General features: G+C 40.0%; 2 protein-coding genes and 1 pseudogene across 3 annotated transcripts in view; 1 reads left to right on the top strand and 2 right to left on the bottom strand.

Moving 5' to 3' along the window:
* Positions 1–17,120, top strand: part of LOC311140725 (NLR family CARD domain-containing protein 3-like) — a gene marked incomplete at its 3' end in the record, with an annotated part of 199,674 nt that overhangs the window by 58,702 nt on the left and 123,852 nt on the right. The gene's annotated exons all lie outside the window — the stretch shown is intronic.
* Positions 1–17,120, bottom strand: part of LOC311098945 (NLR family CARD domain-containing protein 3-like) — a gene marked incomplete at its 3' end in the record, with an annotated part of 44,430 nt that overhangs the window by 24,037 nt on the left and 3,273 nt on the right. The gene's annotated exons all lie outside the window — the stretch shown is intronic.
* On the bottom strand, positions 9,472–16,767 carry LOC311098951 (stonustoxin subunit beta-like; annotated as a pseudogene). The gene is made up of 4 exons (XR_014615241.1): positions 16,763–16,767; positions 11,095–11,268; positions 10,809–10,855; positions 9,472–10,157 (listed from the first exon to the last, which is right to left on the bottom strand). The product of XR_014615241.1 is annotated as a stonustoxin subunit beta-like (transcript).

The raw sequence follows: 17,120 nt of genomic DNA, 5'->3' as shown, positions 1-17,120 counted from the left end.
ACACATCATCCTCATCATAGCTCAACACATCATCCTCATCATACCTCAACACATCATCCTCAACATACCTCAACACATCATCCTCATCATAGCTCAACACATCATCCTCATCATAGCTCAACACATCATCCTCAACATTAACCTCATTGACATTATCATCATTGAATGTATTGACCTGTTTAGATGCAGTAATTAGTATATCATCATCATCCTCTTCCTCCTCTTCCTCCTCTTCCTCTTGTTGTATTGGGTCTGCTATGCTTGTATAGGCCTTGGAGGAGCCCAAAAAATAATAATATATATATATATATATAATAAATAGTCTATTAAAATAATAATAATAACTAAATTATAAGAATACATATAAACAAATATTTAATTTTTAAATAATAAAAAGTTAATTTATTATGTGTTAACATATCAATATATCCTAACTCACTGTTTCTGTTTCTCACTGTTCGGACTTGGGTTACAGGGAAATAGCTGTCTGTTTGTTGACTAAACCTGTTTTTCTGTGGAGTCATGGAAGGCGTGTTTTCTTCCCACTGTCCATTGTCTGAGTCTGTCTTTTTACAAAAATAATAATCATAATATTGTTTTTAACATAGTCATTAAAAGTTATAACTATAATATAACAGGCCATATCCATAAAGAGCTGGTTCTTCAATCCAGTCCTTTTCAGACCAATCGTTCTCCTCGGTCAAAGGTGAAGCCATTCTGTCAACTTGAACTATGTGTCTGTGGAGCCGTGCTGGACTTTGAAATAGTGTCGGTGCCCTATTATATACTGAACGCCTCGGGGGGGTTTGGAGGCGTGTCTAGGTATGACAATCCCTCTGTTCTTGGGTTGGTTTGAGTTTCGTCTATGTCAAAGCCTGCTGTACAGAAAGAGAGGAGAACGTCGTTTTCACAATCATTCAAGCAGTCATTCAACGGAGGAGTCCATGTCAGAAGTGGAGTGTAGTGGGATGTGGAATCACACGCAGGACACAGAGAATTAAATCCAAAGCTCTTTAGTGAAGTCCTTAGTGTACGCCAAAACCGGCAACAGGCCACAGGCGAAAACAAACGCACACTAGACAGTCAAAGTAAGTGTGCACAAAGTGCAGGTCTCTCTAAACAATCCGAAAATAAGAGAGAACAAAATCCAGAGGACCAAACAACCACACGACAGCAGAACAATTACACACAACACCTGACCTAACACAAGGGAACTAAATAGGGTGCCTAATGAAACTAAACACTAAACAGGTGTGACAAACAGACAAAACCAATCACACAAGAAACATCGAATGGTGGCAGCTAGTATCCCGGAGACGACGACCGCCGAAGCCTGCCCGAACAAGGAGAAGGGGCCGCCTCGGCCGAAACCGTGACAGTCCATAATGCCTGGGTTGAACGCTGTACACGCTTCTACATGGAGAGTCAGCTGTAAACACAAGATTAGGTTTTTAAAACATAGTACACCTTTTGTTTATTGCTTATTATATAAAGATTATTGCTAATTTAAATGTTGACTCACGTCTAAAATATCTTGATGGCGAGTGACTGAGTAAAGATACAGCTTCTGTCTGTTGTTCCTCAAACTCGTTATCCTCTATAACAATCACTTCTGTTTGTGGTGTTGCTTCTTGATCCACATCAATTACTTTGGGTACCTGCTGCATAAATGTAGGGTAACCTGTAGAATTTACATTATATTACAATATACATTTTTTACTTAAAAATACTGATATTTTACATAAAATACAATATAGTAATAATATTAATTAATAAAAAGGTTCAGAACTTTTGTAAAACATCACAGTACAGTAGAAACATATATGGCAAATAGAAATCCAATATGGATGGTGTTAAGAGATAGATGGGAGGTGTTGAATGGAGTTGAAGGATGGGACTAATAACAACTAACAACAAATAATAACAAGATAACTAATAACGTAAGCATACTGTGTCCATAATAAGTATATAGGTTGTATGTTGGAAGCTTTTGGGAAAGAGCACAGTTAGAAAGATATGGCATATAGAAGCAAACCGGATGGACATCATGAAAATGATCGGAGAGGTTGAGAGTAGAAGAAGTTCAGGAGCAAAAACAAACAAAATATAATTATTGTAAAATTGACTGTGTCCATAAAATGTATATAGTAAGTAGAAGCTGGAAGTAGAGGCCTAAGCGTTGTTGTTCACTAGTTTACTCCAAGTAGGGAAGGGGTGGTGGGTTTGGAAAGTAATAAAGGGGAATATATTTTTTTTAAAGGATATGTACTGTATGTATGTACAGTGAGGGAAAAAGTATTTGATCCCCTGCTGATTTTGTACGTTTGCCCACTGACAAAGAAATGATCAGTCTATAATTTTAATGGTACAGTGAGGGAAAAAAGTATTTGATCCCCTGCTGATTTTGTACGTTTGCCCACTGACAATGAAATTCTCAGTCTATAATTTTAATGGTAGGTTTATTTGAACAGTGAGAGACAGAATAGCAACAAAAAAATCCAGAAAAAAGCATTTCAAAAATGTTATAAATTGATTTGCATTTTAATGAGGGAAATAAGTATTTGACCCCTTCTCAATCAGAAAGATTTCTGGCTCCCAGGTGTCTTTTATACAGGTAACGAGCTGAGATTAGGAGCGAACTCTTAAAGGGAGTGCTCCTAATATCAGTTTGTTACCTGTATAAAGGACACCTGTGTACAGAAGCAATCAATCAATCAGATTCCAAACTCTCCACCATGGCCAAGACCAAAGAGCTCTCCAAGGATGTCAGGGACAAGATTGTAGACCTACACAAGGCTGGAATGGGCTACAAGACCATCGCCAAGCAGCTTGATGAGAAGGTGACAACAGTTGGTGCGATTATTCGCAAATGGAAGAAACACAAAAGAACTGTCAATCACAAAATCAGCAGGGGATCAAATACTTTTTTCCCTCACTGTATGTGTGTATGTATGTGTGTATGTGTGCATGTATGTGTGTATATATGTGTATATATGTATATATATATATATATATATATATATATATATATATATATATATATATATATATATATATATATATATATATATATATATATATATATGTGTGTGTATGTGTATTATCTCCCGAGTGACGCAGTGGTCTACTAGAGATCCTGGTTCAAATCCAGGCTCTGTCGTAGCCGGCCGCGACCGGGAGACCCATGGGGCGGTGCACAATTTGCCCAGCGTCGTCCAGGGTAGGGGAGGGAATGGCCGGCAGGGATGTAGCTCAGTTGGTAGAGCATGGCGTTTGCAACGCCAGGGTTGTGGGTTCGATTCCCACGGGGGGCCAGTATGGAGAAAAAAATTAAATAATGTATGCACTCACTCACTCTGGATAAGAGCGTCTGCTAAATGACGTAAATGTAAATATGTGTGTGTGTGTATATATAAAAAACATGGGGGACTGGAAGTGATGCAGACAATTACATTGATGGAAGATACAATCTATCTGCAATATTAAGCTGATCTACCCCCTTAAAAAAAACAAATAAATAAAATAATAATATTAATTACCTGAAAATTGTATGTCATCCAGTCTTAAAATGTCTGCAAAAACCAAATATTGAAATATTGTTAAATATTTAAAAAACCATTGTTATACATTGAGTGAACTGTTATCCATTGAGAGAGGGATATAGAATAGTATACTATCGTGCTAGGTAATTCTTTTCTACAACTGTGATGTAACTGAACATCCACTAGGTGGCGCCAGTGGTCCACTCTTGATTAGACACTTTACATAACATAGAAATTTGTTTGGTAAAAACAGTAGGATAAATACATTTGTAGGTATATATATATATATATATATATATATATATATATATATATATATATATATATATATATATATATATATATATATATATATTATACTAACATTCTAGATATACACACACACACACACACATAATCAATTGACTAGTAATTTTTCTATAACTGTGATGTAACTGTATATCCACTAGGTGGAGCCAGTGGTCCAGTCTTGAGTAGAGACTTGGTTTGGCATGCATTTTCATGGGTTCTGAGACACCTTGAGACATGTCACATAAAATTGTCATTTGTCTGCCGTAGGCAGACCTGGCTCTCAAGAGAAGACAGGCTATGTGCACACTGCCCACAAAATGAGGTGGAAACTGAGCTGCACTTCCTAACCTCCTGCCAAATGTATGACAATATTAGAGACACATATTTCCCTCAGATTACAGCGATCCACAAAGAATTCGTAAACAAACCCAATTTTGATAAACTCCCTTATCTACTGGGTGAAAAACCACAGTGTGCCATCACAGCTGCAAGATTTGTGACCTGTTGCCACAAGAAAAGGGCAACCAGTGAAGAACAAACACCATTGTAAATACAACCCATATTTATGTTTATTTATTTTCCCATTTGTACTTTAACTATTTGCACATTGTTACAACACTGTATATATACATAATATGACATTTGAAATGTCTTTATTATTTTGAAACTTCTGAGTGTAATATTTACTGTTAATATTTATTGTTTATTTCACTTTTGTTTACTTCACTTTTGTCTACTTCACTTGCTTTGGCAATGTTAACACACGTTTCCCATGCCAATAAAGCCCTTAAATTGAAATTGAATTGAGAGAGAGAAAGAGATAGATAGGGGAGGGACGGAGAGAGAGAGAGAGAGAGAGAGAGAGAGAGAGAGAGAGAGAGAGAGAGAGAGAGAGAGAGAGAGAGAGAGAGAGAGAGAGAGAGAGAGAGAGAGAGAGAGAGAGAGAGAGAGAGAGAGATAGATAGATAGATAGATAGATAGATAGATAGATAGATAGATAGATAGATAGATAGATAGATAGATAGATAGATAGATAGATAGATAGATAGATAGATAGATAGATAGATAGATAGATAGATAGATAGATAGATAGATAGATAGATAGATAGATAAATAGATAGGGGAGGGACGGAGAGAGAGAGAGAAAGAGAGAGAGAGAGAGAGAGAGAGAGAGAGAGAGAGAGAGAGAGAGAGAGATAGATAGATAGATAGATAGATAGATAGATAGATAGATAGATAGATAGATAGATAGATAGATAGATAGATAGATAGATAGATAGATAGATAGATAGATAGATAGATAGATAGATAGATAGATAGATAGATAGATAGATAGATAGATAGATAGATAGATAGATAGATAGATAGATAGATAGATAGATAGATAGATAGATAGATAGATAGATAGATAGATAGATAGATAGATAGATAGATAGATAGATAGATAGATAGATAGATAGATAGATAGATAGATAGATAGATAGATAGATAGATAGATAGATAGATAGATAGATAGATAGATAGATAGGGGAGGGACGGAGAAAGAGAGAGAGCTGTAATTCATTGAAGGTAAATACAATTTTCTTTCAAACCTTTTATTTTCTTCAAAATTGTTACTTCAGAAATGGAAGCATACATATACAAGTTATTAAAGTTCACTATACAATATTGAATATTAAACTATGACACTAATGTTTACTACTAAACCTATGTATCATAAACGTTATTATTACACAAAACTACACCTTACTAAACAATAAATGTATAATTATTATAATAATGTTTTTCTTAGAAAAAAAGCAGAATCAGCATTGTTCTCAGTTTCAGGGGCCTTTTGTAACTTGACACCCCCATCAGTCTCCAAATCCCCGTCTTCAAGCTGTGAGGGACTCAGACGTTTCCTCTTCCACCAGGCTCTCCATGGCCTTCAAGGTTTCGCATGTTTTCTTTTCGATGATAGATCAACCTTCTTGCCGATAAGCCCAAGTTTTGTCTTGAGGACAGAAGAAACAATAAATAAATAAAAACTTCTTGCCGATGAGCCCAAGTTTTTGATGGTGGAAAAACTGTTGCACTTGTTTCATCATATCAAGCACCTTAAACCAATCTCGCCACTTGAAGCTAAAGACAGGCAACTAAATAGTTGACCTCTGTGCAAGCGTTTGAAAATACATACGAACTAACAGATTGGGTGGCATTTGCGCTATTGAATTTAGAACAACCTAATATTGTCACTTTGGAGTCTGGACTCTACGCTACTGAAGAGATTCGTATGACTTTCAAATAATCTGGCCCACAGACTTCCTCTTCCAATGCGTACCCAGGCAGGGATGTTCCATTCAGGGCCTTTTAGATCTGACACAGAGCAAGTCTTATCTTAAGACATTCCCTCATGCGAAACGCAGGAGAAAAACTCCCGGTTTTTGGCTGAAAAAGGTTGTTGAGACAGCTGTGTGTGAAAATCTTCACTGTTGAATCGTCCGGTTGGCCTCCACTCATATCAATCCCACCATTAAAACAATCAGACAAACAAACCAGACTGCAGTTTCCCACGCAAGAATTGACTTCAAATTACTTGATATCTTTCAGAAATACATTATTTTCCCCTCCTCATAATTCCATAGGTCTATAGGAGTGTCCCAGGTTTTCATTACAACCATTTCTAGTGCATATTGTATATGGTTTCAATATCTTACTATCAGATGTGATAAATAACAGATTATAACATGAAAAGCTCAGTGTTGATTTTAAATATAAACATTAACAGTCCACAAAAATGGTGTGTAAAACAGTATGTTGGCTTGGCTGATAAAAAGGGTAGATTGAATTTCTCTTGGCAGTTGTGGCTCCCAGGTCTACAGCCAATCAAGGACTAGCTACCCATCCCCCACTGCTGCTCTCACCCCCCACCCCCCACCCCATCCCCTGACATGCTGGACTCTCAGGTTCTGGTCAATAAAGTGCAGCACAGCACAGTACAGTACAACTTTATTAGTCCATGTTACAGGGAACAAAGGGAATGTGTCTTTCTGAAGGGGGTTGGTCACAGATCTGCCAGTTCAGATCAAATCCCACATTTTGTTGTCTGGCTCAGGACTCAAACCAGTGACCTTTCAGTTACTGGACTAATTCTCTAACTTCCACCTCCTAACACTTCTAGCATGGGCTTCCTAGGCAAAGTTCCTTTTACACTATCCCATGTGTGTAGAAAACATGAGTCTGTCTCATGATCTGGTAATGAGGTTGTCCTGCCTTCAACTTCAAAATCAGTGTCACCCTCAGGTCAAGAGGGCATTACCTCTTGGTCTAATGGTCAAGACACTGGTTTTTCCCATGGGACACCTGGGTACAGATCCCGCCCATGAAATGTGCACACCTCTCCCAAGGCAAGGTTTTGCAGGGGGCTGTATTGCAGTATCACATTGCTCAGCTGTGTTCAACACTTCATTCCATAGGTCATCAAAAAGGTTCATTCCATAGGTTTCATAACCACGTCTGTATAACAATTCAATAATGATGAGACGGGAGACAGGAATCAGTTCAACCATTTATCTGGAACATGATCATCTCAACACATACAAACCCCCATGATGCTCTGCAGCACAACCCCAATATACAACAAATACATAAATAAGTAAATGGACACTAAACAAAACTCATAGAGGAATTTAAATGTTCAGTTGTAGAAAGTAGGTCCATGGGATAGGGTCAGAAAGGTCAGTATGTTTGATAACTGGTTACAGAGGTGACATAACAAGCATAAGGTCCATTATAACACAGTGAAGTAGAGTGTGTGTGTGTGTGTGTGTGTGTGTCCAGTGTGTGTCCTTTGTGTGTGTGTCCAGTGTGTGTGTGTGTCCAGTGTGTGTGTGTCCAATGTGTGTGTGTGTGTGTGTGTGTGTGTGTGTATCCAGTGTGTGTGTGTGGTTATGTGTCCAGTGTGTGTGTGTTCAGTGTGTGTGTGTATGTGTCCAGTGTGTGTTTGTCCAGTGTGTGTGTGTGTGTGTGTGTGTGTGTGTGTCCAGTGTGTGGTGTGTGTTTGTATCCAGTGTTTGTGTGTGTGTGTGTATCCAGCGTGTGTGTGTCCAGTGTGTGTGTGTGTGTGTGTGTGTGCATGTGTGTGTGTGTGTGTGTGTGTGTATCCAGTGTGTGCAGTGTGTGTCCTGTGTGTGTGTGTGTGTGTGTGTGTCCCGTGTGTGTGTCCAGTGTGTGTATGTGTGTGTCCAGTGTGTGTGTGTGTGTGTGTATCAAATCAAATCAAATTTTATTTGTCACATACACGTGTTTAGCAGATGTTATAGCGGGTGTAGCGAAATGCTTGTGCTTCTAGCTCCGACAGTGCAGTAATATCTAACAAGTAATATCTAACAATTTCACAACATATACCCAATACACACAAATCTAGTAAGGAATGGAATTTAAGAATATATACATATATGGACAAGCAATGACAGAGCGGCATGGACTAAGATACAGTAGAATATTTTAGAATAGAATGCAGTATATACATATAAGATGAGTAGTGCAAGATATGTAAACATTATTAAAGTGACTAGTGTTCCATTTCTTAAAGTGGCCAGTGATTTCAATAGGCAGCAGCAGCCTCTAATGTGCTAGTGATGGCTGTTTAACATTCTGATGGCCTTGAGATAGAAGCTGTTTTTCATTCTCTCAGTCCCAGCTTTAATGCACCTGTACTGACCTCCCCTTCTGGATGATAGCGGGGTGAACAGGCAGTGGCTCAGGTGGTTGATGTCTTTAATGATATTTTTGGCCTTCCTGTGACATCGGGTGCTCTAGGTATCTTGGAGGGCGGGTAGTTTGCAGACCGCACCACCCTCTGGAGAGCCCTGCGGTTGCGGGCGTTGCAGTTGCCGTAGGATACTCTCAATCCCGACAGGATGCTCTACAATTGTGCATCTGTAAAAGTTTGTGAGGGTTTTAGGTGCCAAGCCAAATTTCTTTAGCCTCCTGAGGTTGAAGAGGCGATGTTGAGCCTTCTTCACCACACTGTCTGTGTGGGTGGACCATTTCAGTTTGTCAGTGATATGTACGCAGAGGAACTTGAAACTTTCCACCTTCTCCACTGCTGTCCCGTCGATGTGGATAGGGGGATGCACCCTCTGCGGTTTCCTGGAGTCCACAATCATCTCCTTTGTTTTGTTGATGTTGAGTGAGAGGTTATTTTCCTGGCACCACACTCCCAGAGCCCTCACCTCCTCCCTGTAGGCTGTCTAGTCATTGTTGGTAGTCAAGCCTACTACTGTTGTGTTGTCTGCAAACTTGATGATTGAGTTGGAGGTGTGCTTGGCCACGCTGTCATTGGTGAACAGGGAGTACAGGAGGGGGCTGAGCACGCACCCTTGTGGGGTGTTGAGGATCAGTGAAGTGGAGATGTTTCCTACCTTCACCACCTGGGGCGGCCCGTCAGGAAGTCCAGGACCCAGTTTCACAGGGCGGAGTTCAGACCCAGGGCCCCGAGCTTGATGATGAGCTTGGAGGGTACTATGGTGTTGAATGCTGAGCTATAGTCAATGAACAGCATTATTACATAGGTATTCCTCTTGTCCAGATGGGATACGGCAGTGTGCAGTGTGATGGCGATTGCATCGTCTGTGGATCTATTGGGGCGGTAAGCAAATTGAAGTGGGCCTAGGGTGACAGGTAAGGTAGAGGTGATATGATCCTTGACTAATCTCTCAAAGCACTTGTGTGTGTGTGTGTGTGTGTGTGTCCAGTGTGTGTGTTTGTGTGTGTCCAGTGTGTGTGTGTGTGTCAGTGTTACCATGGTTATTATTTACAGGGACACTGAGGAGTCAACATCATGAACCCAAAACCCTGGATAGAGGGACTCAGTGAATGTGGAGTGGAATGTGTACAGGTGGGTCAGTGTGTCAGAGGAGACTCTGTAGAAGGACAGAGTGCCGGCTGGCCAGTCCAGATACACTCCTATTCTGTGGGAGCTGGAGGAGGGGACGTCTATGGTAGTGGACTTCTTATTGTGCCTGGCTCTGTAACTGTTGTCAGAGCAGATCAGACTCCAGGACTTGTCATTCCATCCAATCACACAGTCATCACCCCCTCATCTCCTGCTGATTCCTTTATATGTCACTCCTATATCAACCCCTCTCCCACTCCTCTCTACCTCCCAGTAACAGCGTCCAGTCAGACCCTCTCTACACAGCACCTGTCTACAGTCCTCAAATCTCTCTGGGTGATCAGGATATGGCTGCTTCTCTCTCATACATGTCACCTTTCTGTTCTCCTCAGACAGAGAGAGGAGTCTGTTTACTGTGTTTGGGTCCAGTGTGAGATCACAGACATCTGATGGATGAAACCAGACACAATATTAGAAATCATCATCATTCACATTAGAATGTTAACTCACTTTTCACTAATTCATTTAATGTAGATGTTTCTAGGTATCAAAAGGAGAAGTTAAGGTAACTTGAGATTTGTTCAATGCTCATATGTTATACTGTATGGTAATATAAAACACACTAATTCCCATTAATTACACACACACACACACACACACATCCTGAACACACACACTGGACACATACACACACACACACATTTCTAACGTAACTTGAACACCACACACACACACACACACACACACACACACACACACATCCTGAACACACACACAGGACACACACAGGACACACACACGCTGGACACACACACACAGGACACACACAGGACACACACACGCTGGACACACACACACTGGACACACACACACACACACACACACATTTCTAATGTAACAGGAACACGCCACACACACACACACACACATTGTCAAAGCAACTCTTAGTAAACTTTGGTGTCCCTGATTTGTGCTTCTGTAGAACTACAGCTGATATTTAATATGACCAAGTAAGTAATGATGGTGGTCTTTGACTTTGACTTCACTTGAATTAAGACTTATTCTTAGTCATATTCTTCACAGCAGTCAACACTCACATTTTCTAAGTCCAGGTTTCATTGTGTTCTCTCCACCATATTCCACACTGTAGCGGTAAGCAGAAGAACAGACAGTCATTGAGGGATACACCTGAACTCACACACACACACACACACACACACGCACACACACGCACACACACACACGCACACACACACACACACACACACACACACACATAGTGTTTATATAACTTAGTCCAAGTGGTGGTCAGAATGTTTGTCTTAACTAGCCTGATAACTTCAACATATCTGATATGAACATTGACATAAACCCTCTACATACTTGAGTTTCTCCATTCTGCAGTGTGGATCCTCCAGTCCAGCAGAGAGCAGTCTGACACCTGAGTCTCCTGGGTGATTGTAGCTCAGGTCCAGCTCTCTCAGGTGTGAGGGGTTTGACTTCAGAGCTGAGACCAGAGAAGAACAGCCTTCCTCTGTGACTAGACAGCCTGACAGCCTGCAAAGATTCAAATCATATTAAAACCACACTGCTATTCTTTGGTGGTGAAAATAGTGGCAGTATATTTTTTCAACATTTTCAGATACATCAGCATCCTGAAAACTGCCATATATATTTATAAAGGGATGTATCATTATTAACAATAACAAATTATCATAATATTGCTTGTAGATAGAAACATATATAGTACAAATATTTGAGTAGACTGACCAGAGCAGTTTAAAAAGCATTATCAGTCAAAAGACAGACAGTGAGGTATCAGATTTAGATTGTATTGAGTATACAGCCCACACCATATCTAGTTTGACAGTGAAGCTAACATTTTAAATGTGGCTCTATACTCCAGCATTTTGGATTTGAGATCAAATGTTTCATATGAGGTGACAGTATATAATGTCACCTTTAATTTGAGGATATTTTAATACATATCTGTTTCACCGTTTGGAAATGAAAGCACTTTATGTATCTAGTCCCCCCATTTGCAGAAGTCATACGTATTCTGACCAATTCACTTATAGTGTATTAAAGTAGTCAAAAGTTCAGTATTTGGTCCCAAACTCGTTGGTTGCATTTGCAGTTTGTTTTGGTTGTGTTTTGGGTTATGTTTTGCCCGATAGTAACCGAAGTGAGTAGATAACATGTTTCTAAACACTACTAAATTAATCCTGATTATGCCATGATGAAGAAAAATCATGGATGAATCATGAATAATAATGAGTGAGAAAGTTACAGAGGCTACAACAAAACATGCTAACCTCTCACCATTACCAATAACAGAGGGGGTATGATCCTTGTTCCTCTGTAACTTTCTCATTCATCATCATTCACGATTCATTCATGATTATTCATAATCATAGTAGCATCCACATGAATGTAGAAGTGTTCAGAAACATCTTCTATTCTTACTGACAATACAAGTGAAGTGACTCCAAAATGACAGGACATTATTCACCATTCAGTTTCTATTTGGAAAAACATCATCCAAAACACAACCAAGACAAACTGCAAATGCAGTCAACAAGTTTGTAGGTTCACAAGCTTGATGTAATCACTGCAGGTAAGGAATATGGGACCAAATACTGAACTTATGACTACTTTAATACAATATACAGTGGGGGAAAAACGTATTTAGTCAGCCACCAATTGTGTAAGTTCTCCCACTTAAAAAGATGAGAGAGGCCTGTAATTTTCATCATAGGTACACGTCAACTATGACAGACAAATTGAGAAAAAAAAATCCAGAAAATCACATTGTAGGATTTTTTATGAATTTATTTGAAAATTATGGTGGAAAATAAGTATTTGGTCACCTACAAACAAGCAAGATTTCTGGCTCTCACAGACCTGTAACTTCTTCTTTAAGAGGCTCCTCTGTCCTCTACTCATTACCTGTATTAATGGCAACTGTTTGAACTTGTTATCAGTATAAAAGACACCTGTCCACAACCTCAAACAGTCACACTCCAAACTCCACTATGGCCAAGACCAAAGAGCTGTCAAAGGACACCAGAAACAAAATTGTAGACCTGCACCAGGCTGGGAAGACTGAATCTGCAATAGGTAAGCAGCTTGGTTTGAAGAAATCAACTGTGGGAGCAATTATTAGGAAATGGAAGACATGCAAGACCACTGATAATCTCCCTCGATCTGGGGCTCCACGCAAGATCTCACCCCGTGGGGTCAAAATGATCACAAGAACGGTGAGCAAAAATCACAGAACCACACGGGGGGACCTAGTGAATGACCTGCAGAGAGCTGGGACCAAAGTAACAAAGCCTACCATCAGTAACACACTATGCCACCAGGGACTCAAATCCTGCAGTGCCAGACGTGTCCCCCTGCTTAAGCCAGTACATGTCCAGGCCCGTCTGAAGTTTGCTAGAGTGCATATGGATGATCCAGAAGAGGATTGGGAGAATGTCATATGGTCAGATGAAACCAAAATATAACTTTTTGGTAAAAACTCAACTCGTCGTGTTTGGAGGACAAAGAATGCTGAGTTGCATCCAAAGAACACCATACCTACTGTGAAGCATGGGGGTGGAAACATCATGCTTTGGGGCTGTTTTTCTGCAAAGGGACCAGGACGACTGATCCGTGTAAAGGAAAAAATGAATGGGGCCATGTATCGTGAGATTTTGAGCGAAAACCTCCTTCAATCAGAAAGGGCATTGAAGATGAAACGTGTCTGGGTCTTTCAGCATGACAATAATCCCAAACACACCGCCCGGGCAACGAAGGAGTGGCTTCGTAAGAAGCATTTCAAGGTCCTGGAGTGGCCTAGCCAGTCTCCAGATCTCAACCCCATAGAAAATCTTTGGAGGGAGTTGAAAGTCCGTGTTGCCCAGCGACAGCCCCAAAACATCACTGCTCTAGAGGAGATCTGCATGGAGGAATGGGCCAAAATACCAGCAACAGTGTGTGAAAACCTTGTGAAGACTTACAGAAAACGTTTGACCTGTGTCATTGCCAACAAAGGGTATATAACAAAGTATTGAGAAACTTTTGTTATTTTCCACCATAATTTGCAAATAAATTCATTAAAAATCCTACAATGTGATTATCTGGATTTTTTTTATTCTCATTTTGTCTGTCATAATTGACGTGTACCTATGATGAAAATTACAGGCCTCTCTCATTTTTTTTGTGGGAGAACTTGCACAATTGGTGGCTGACTAAATACTTTTTTCCCCACTGTAAGTGAACTTGTCCAAATTATTAAGACCTTTTCAAATGGGAGAACTAGAAACATAAAGTGCTTTCATTTCTAAACAGTAACACAGATATGTATGAAAATACCCTCAAATAAAATATGACATTAAATACTTTCACCTAATATGAAACATTATATCTCAAATCCAAAATGATGGAGCATAGCACCAAATTTAAAACTGTAAGCTTCACTGTCCAAACACATATGGTGTGGACTATGTGTGCCTGGTAAACACATGTGGATCTAGTGAACAGTTATCACTTGTTGACCAACTACAGGAATACTGACCTCAGAGTCTCCAGTTTACAGTGGCGATTCCCCAGTCCAGCAGAGAGCAGCTTCACTCCTGAATCCTTCAGGTCATTGTTACTCAGGTCCAGCTCTCTCAGGTGTGAGGGGTTTGACTTCAGAGCTGAGACCAGAGAAGCACAGCCTTCCTCTTTGACTAGACAGCGTGACAGCCTGACAAAGAGTAAAATCATATTAAAATCACACTGCTATTCTTTTGGTGGTGAAAATATATATTTCAACATTTTCAGATACATCACAGTCCTGAAACCTGACATATCTATTCATATATGTATATATACACTACCAGTAAAACATTTGAACACACCTACTCATTTAACTATTTAGTAAAAAAAAAAAAGTTTTACATTGTATAATAATAGTGAAGACATCATAACTATGAAATAACACATATGGAATCATGTAGTAACCATAAAAGTGTCAAACAAATGAAAATATATTATATATTTAAGATTCTTCAAATAGCCACCCTTTGCGTTGATGACAGCTTTGCACACTCTTATATAAAATATAATTTAAATAGTACAAATTAAGAAAAACCCTTGAATGAGTAGGTGTGTCCAAACTTTTGACTGGTACTGTATATAAATTAATTAATGTATCATTATTAACAGTAGATAACATGTTTCTAAACACTACTAAATTAATCCGTGTGTGTGTGTGTGTCCAGTGTGTGTGTGTCCAGTGTGTGTGTGTCCAGTGTGTGTGTATGTGTGTGTCCAGTGTGGGTGTGTCCATTGTGTGTGTGTAGTGTGTGTGTCCAGTGTGTGTGTGTTCACTGTGTGATACAGGAATACTGACCTCAGAGTCTCCAGTATACAGTGGGGATTCCCCAGTCCAGCAGAGAGCAGCTTCACTCCTGAATTCTTCAGGTCATTGTTACTCAGATCCAGCTCTCTCAGGTGTGAGGGGTTTGACTTCAGAGCTGAGACCAGAGAAGCACAGCCTTCCTTTGTGACTAGACAGCCTGACAGCCTGTAAAGATTAAAATCATATTAAAACCACACTGCTATTCTGTGGCGTTGAGGTGTTTTCTTTCTGAGTGAGTAGATAACATGTTTCTAAACACTACTAAAGTAATCCTGATGATGCCATGATTGAGAAAGATCATGAATGAATCATGAATAATAATGAATGAGAAAGTTACAGAGGCTACAACAAAATATGCTAACCTCTCACCATTACCTTGAAATAAAAGGCGACATTCTGTTCTGTCACCTAATATGAAACATTCTATCTCAAATCCAAATTGCTGGAGCATAGCACCAAATGTAAAACTGTAAGCTTCACTGTCCAAACACATATGGTGTGGACTATGTGTGCCTGGTAAACACATGTGGATCTGGTGAACAGTTATCACTGGTTCACCAACTACCTAAGAATAGTAAAGCCCCCTTTACTGGCTCAAACAGCTGACCAATTAGCCTGTTACCAACCCTTAGTAAACTATTGGGATTTTATTTTTATTTTTAACCTTTATTTAACTAGGCAAGTCAGTTAAGAACAAATTCTTATTTACAATGACGGCCAAACCTGGACAACACTGGGCAAATGTGCGCCGCCCTATGGGACTCCCAATCACGGCCAGTTGTGATACAGCCTGGAATCAAACCAGGGGGTCTCTAGTGATGCCTCAAGCACTGAGATGCAGTGCCTTAGACTGCTGTGCCACTCTGTTTGACCAGATACAATGCTATTTTACTGTAAACAAATTGACAACAAACTTTCAGCATTCTTATAGAGAAGGACATTCAACAAGCACAGCACTTACACATATGACTGATGATTGGCTGAGAGAAATTGATGATCAAAAGATTGTGGGGGCTGTTTTGTTAGACTTCAGTGCGGCTTTTGACATTATCGATCATAGTCTGCTGCTGGAAAAACGTATGTGTTATGGCTTTACACCCCCTGCTATAATGTGGATAAATAGTTACTTGTCTAACAGAACACAGAGGGTGTTCTTTAATGGAAGCCTCTCAAACAAAATCCAGGAAGAATCAGGAATTCCCCAGGGCAGCTGTCTAGGCCCCTTGCTTTTTTCCATCTTTACTAACGACATGCCAGTGGCTTTGAGTAAAGCCAGTGTGTCTATGTATGCAGATGACACGTCAGCTACTACATCAACTGAAATAACTGCAACACTTAACAAAGAGTTAGCGTTAGTTTCGGAATGGGTGGCAAGGAATAAGTTAGTCCTGAATATTTCCAAAATTAAAAGCATTGTATTTGGGTCAAATCATTCACTAAACCCTAAACCTCAGCTACATCTCGTAATGAATAATGTGGAAATTGAGCAAGTTGAGATGACTAAACTGCTTGGAGTAACCCTGGATTGTAAACTGTCATGGTCAAAACATATTGATACAACAGCAGCTAAAATGGGGAAAAGTATATCCATAATTAAGCGCTGCTCTGCCTTCTTAACAACACTATCAACAAGGCAGGTCCTACCGGCCCTAGTTTTACCGCATCTAGACTACTGTTCAGTAGTGTGGTCAGGTGCCACAAAGAGGGACTTGGGAAAATTGCAGTTGGCTCAGAACAGGGCAGCATGGCTGGCCCTTAAAAGCACACGGAGAGCTAACAGTGATGACATGCATGTCAGTCTCTCCTGGCTCAGAGTTGAAGAGAGCTTGACTTAGTCACTGCTTGTTTTTGTGAGAGGTGTCGATGAGCTGAATGTACCGAGCTGTCTGTTTGGAATACTTGCACCCATGCATACCCCACAAGACATGCCACCAGAGGTCTCTTCACAGTCCACAAGTCCAGAACAGACTATGGGAGGCGCACAGTACTACATAGAGCCATGACTACATGGAACTCT

The sequence above is a fragment of the Coregonus lavaretus genome, assembly GCF_964263955.1.
Source record: "Coregonus lavaretus genome assembly, chromosome: 2".
In the NCBI taxonomy this organism is placed as follows: Eukaryota; Metazoa; Chordata; class Actinopteri; order Salmoniformes; family Salmonidae; genus Coregonus; species Coregonus lavaretus.
The sequence above is the reverse complement of the archived record's forward strand: the minus strand, read 5'-3'. Positions and strand labels throughout refer to the sequence as shown.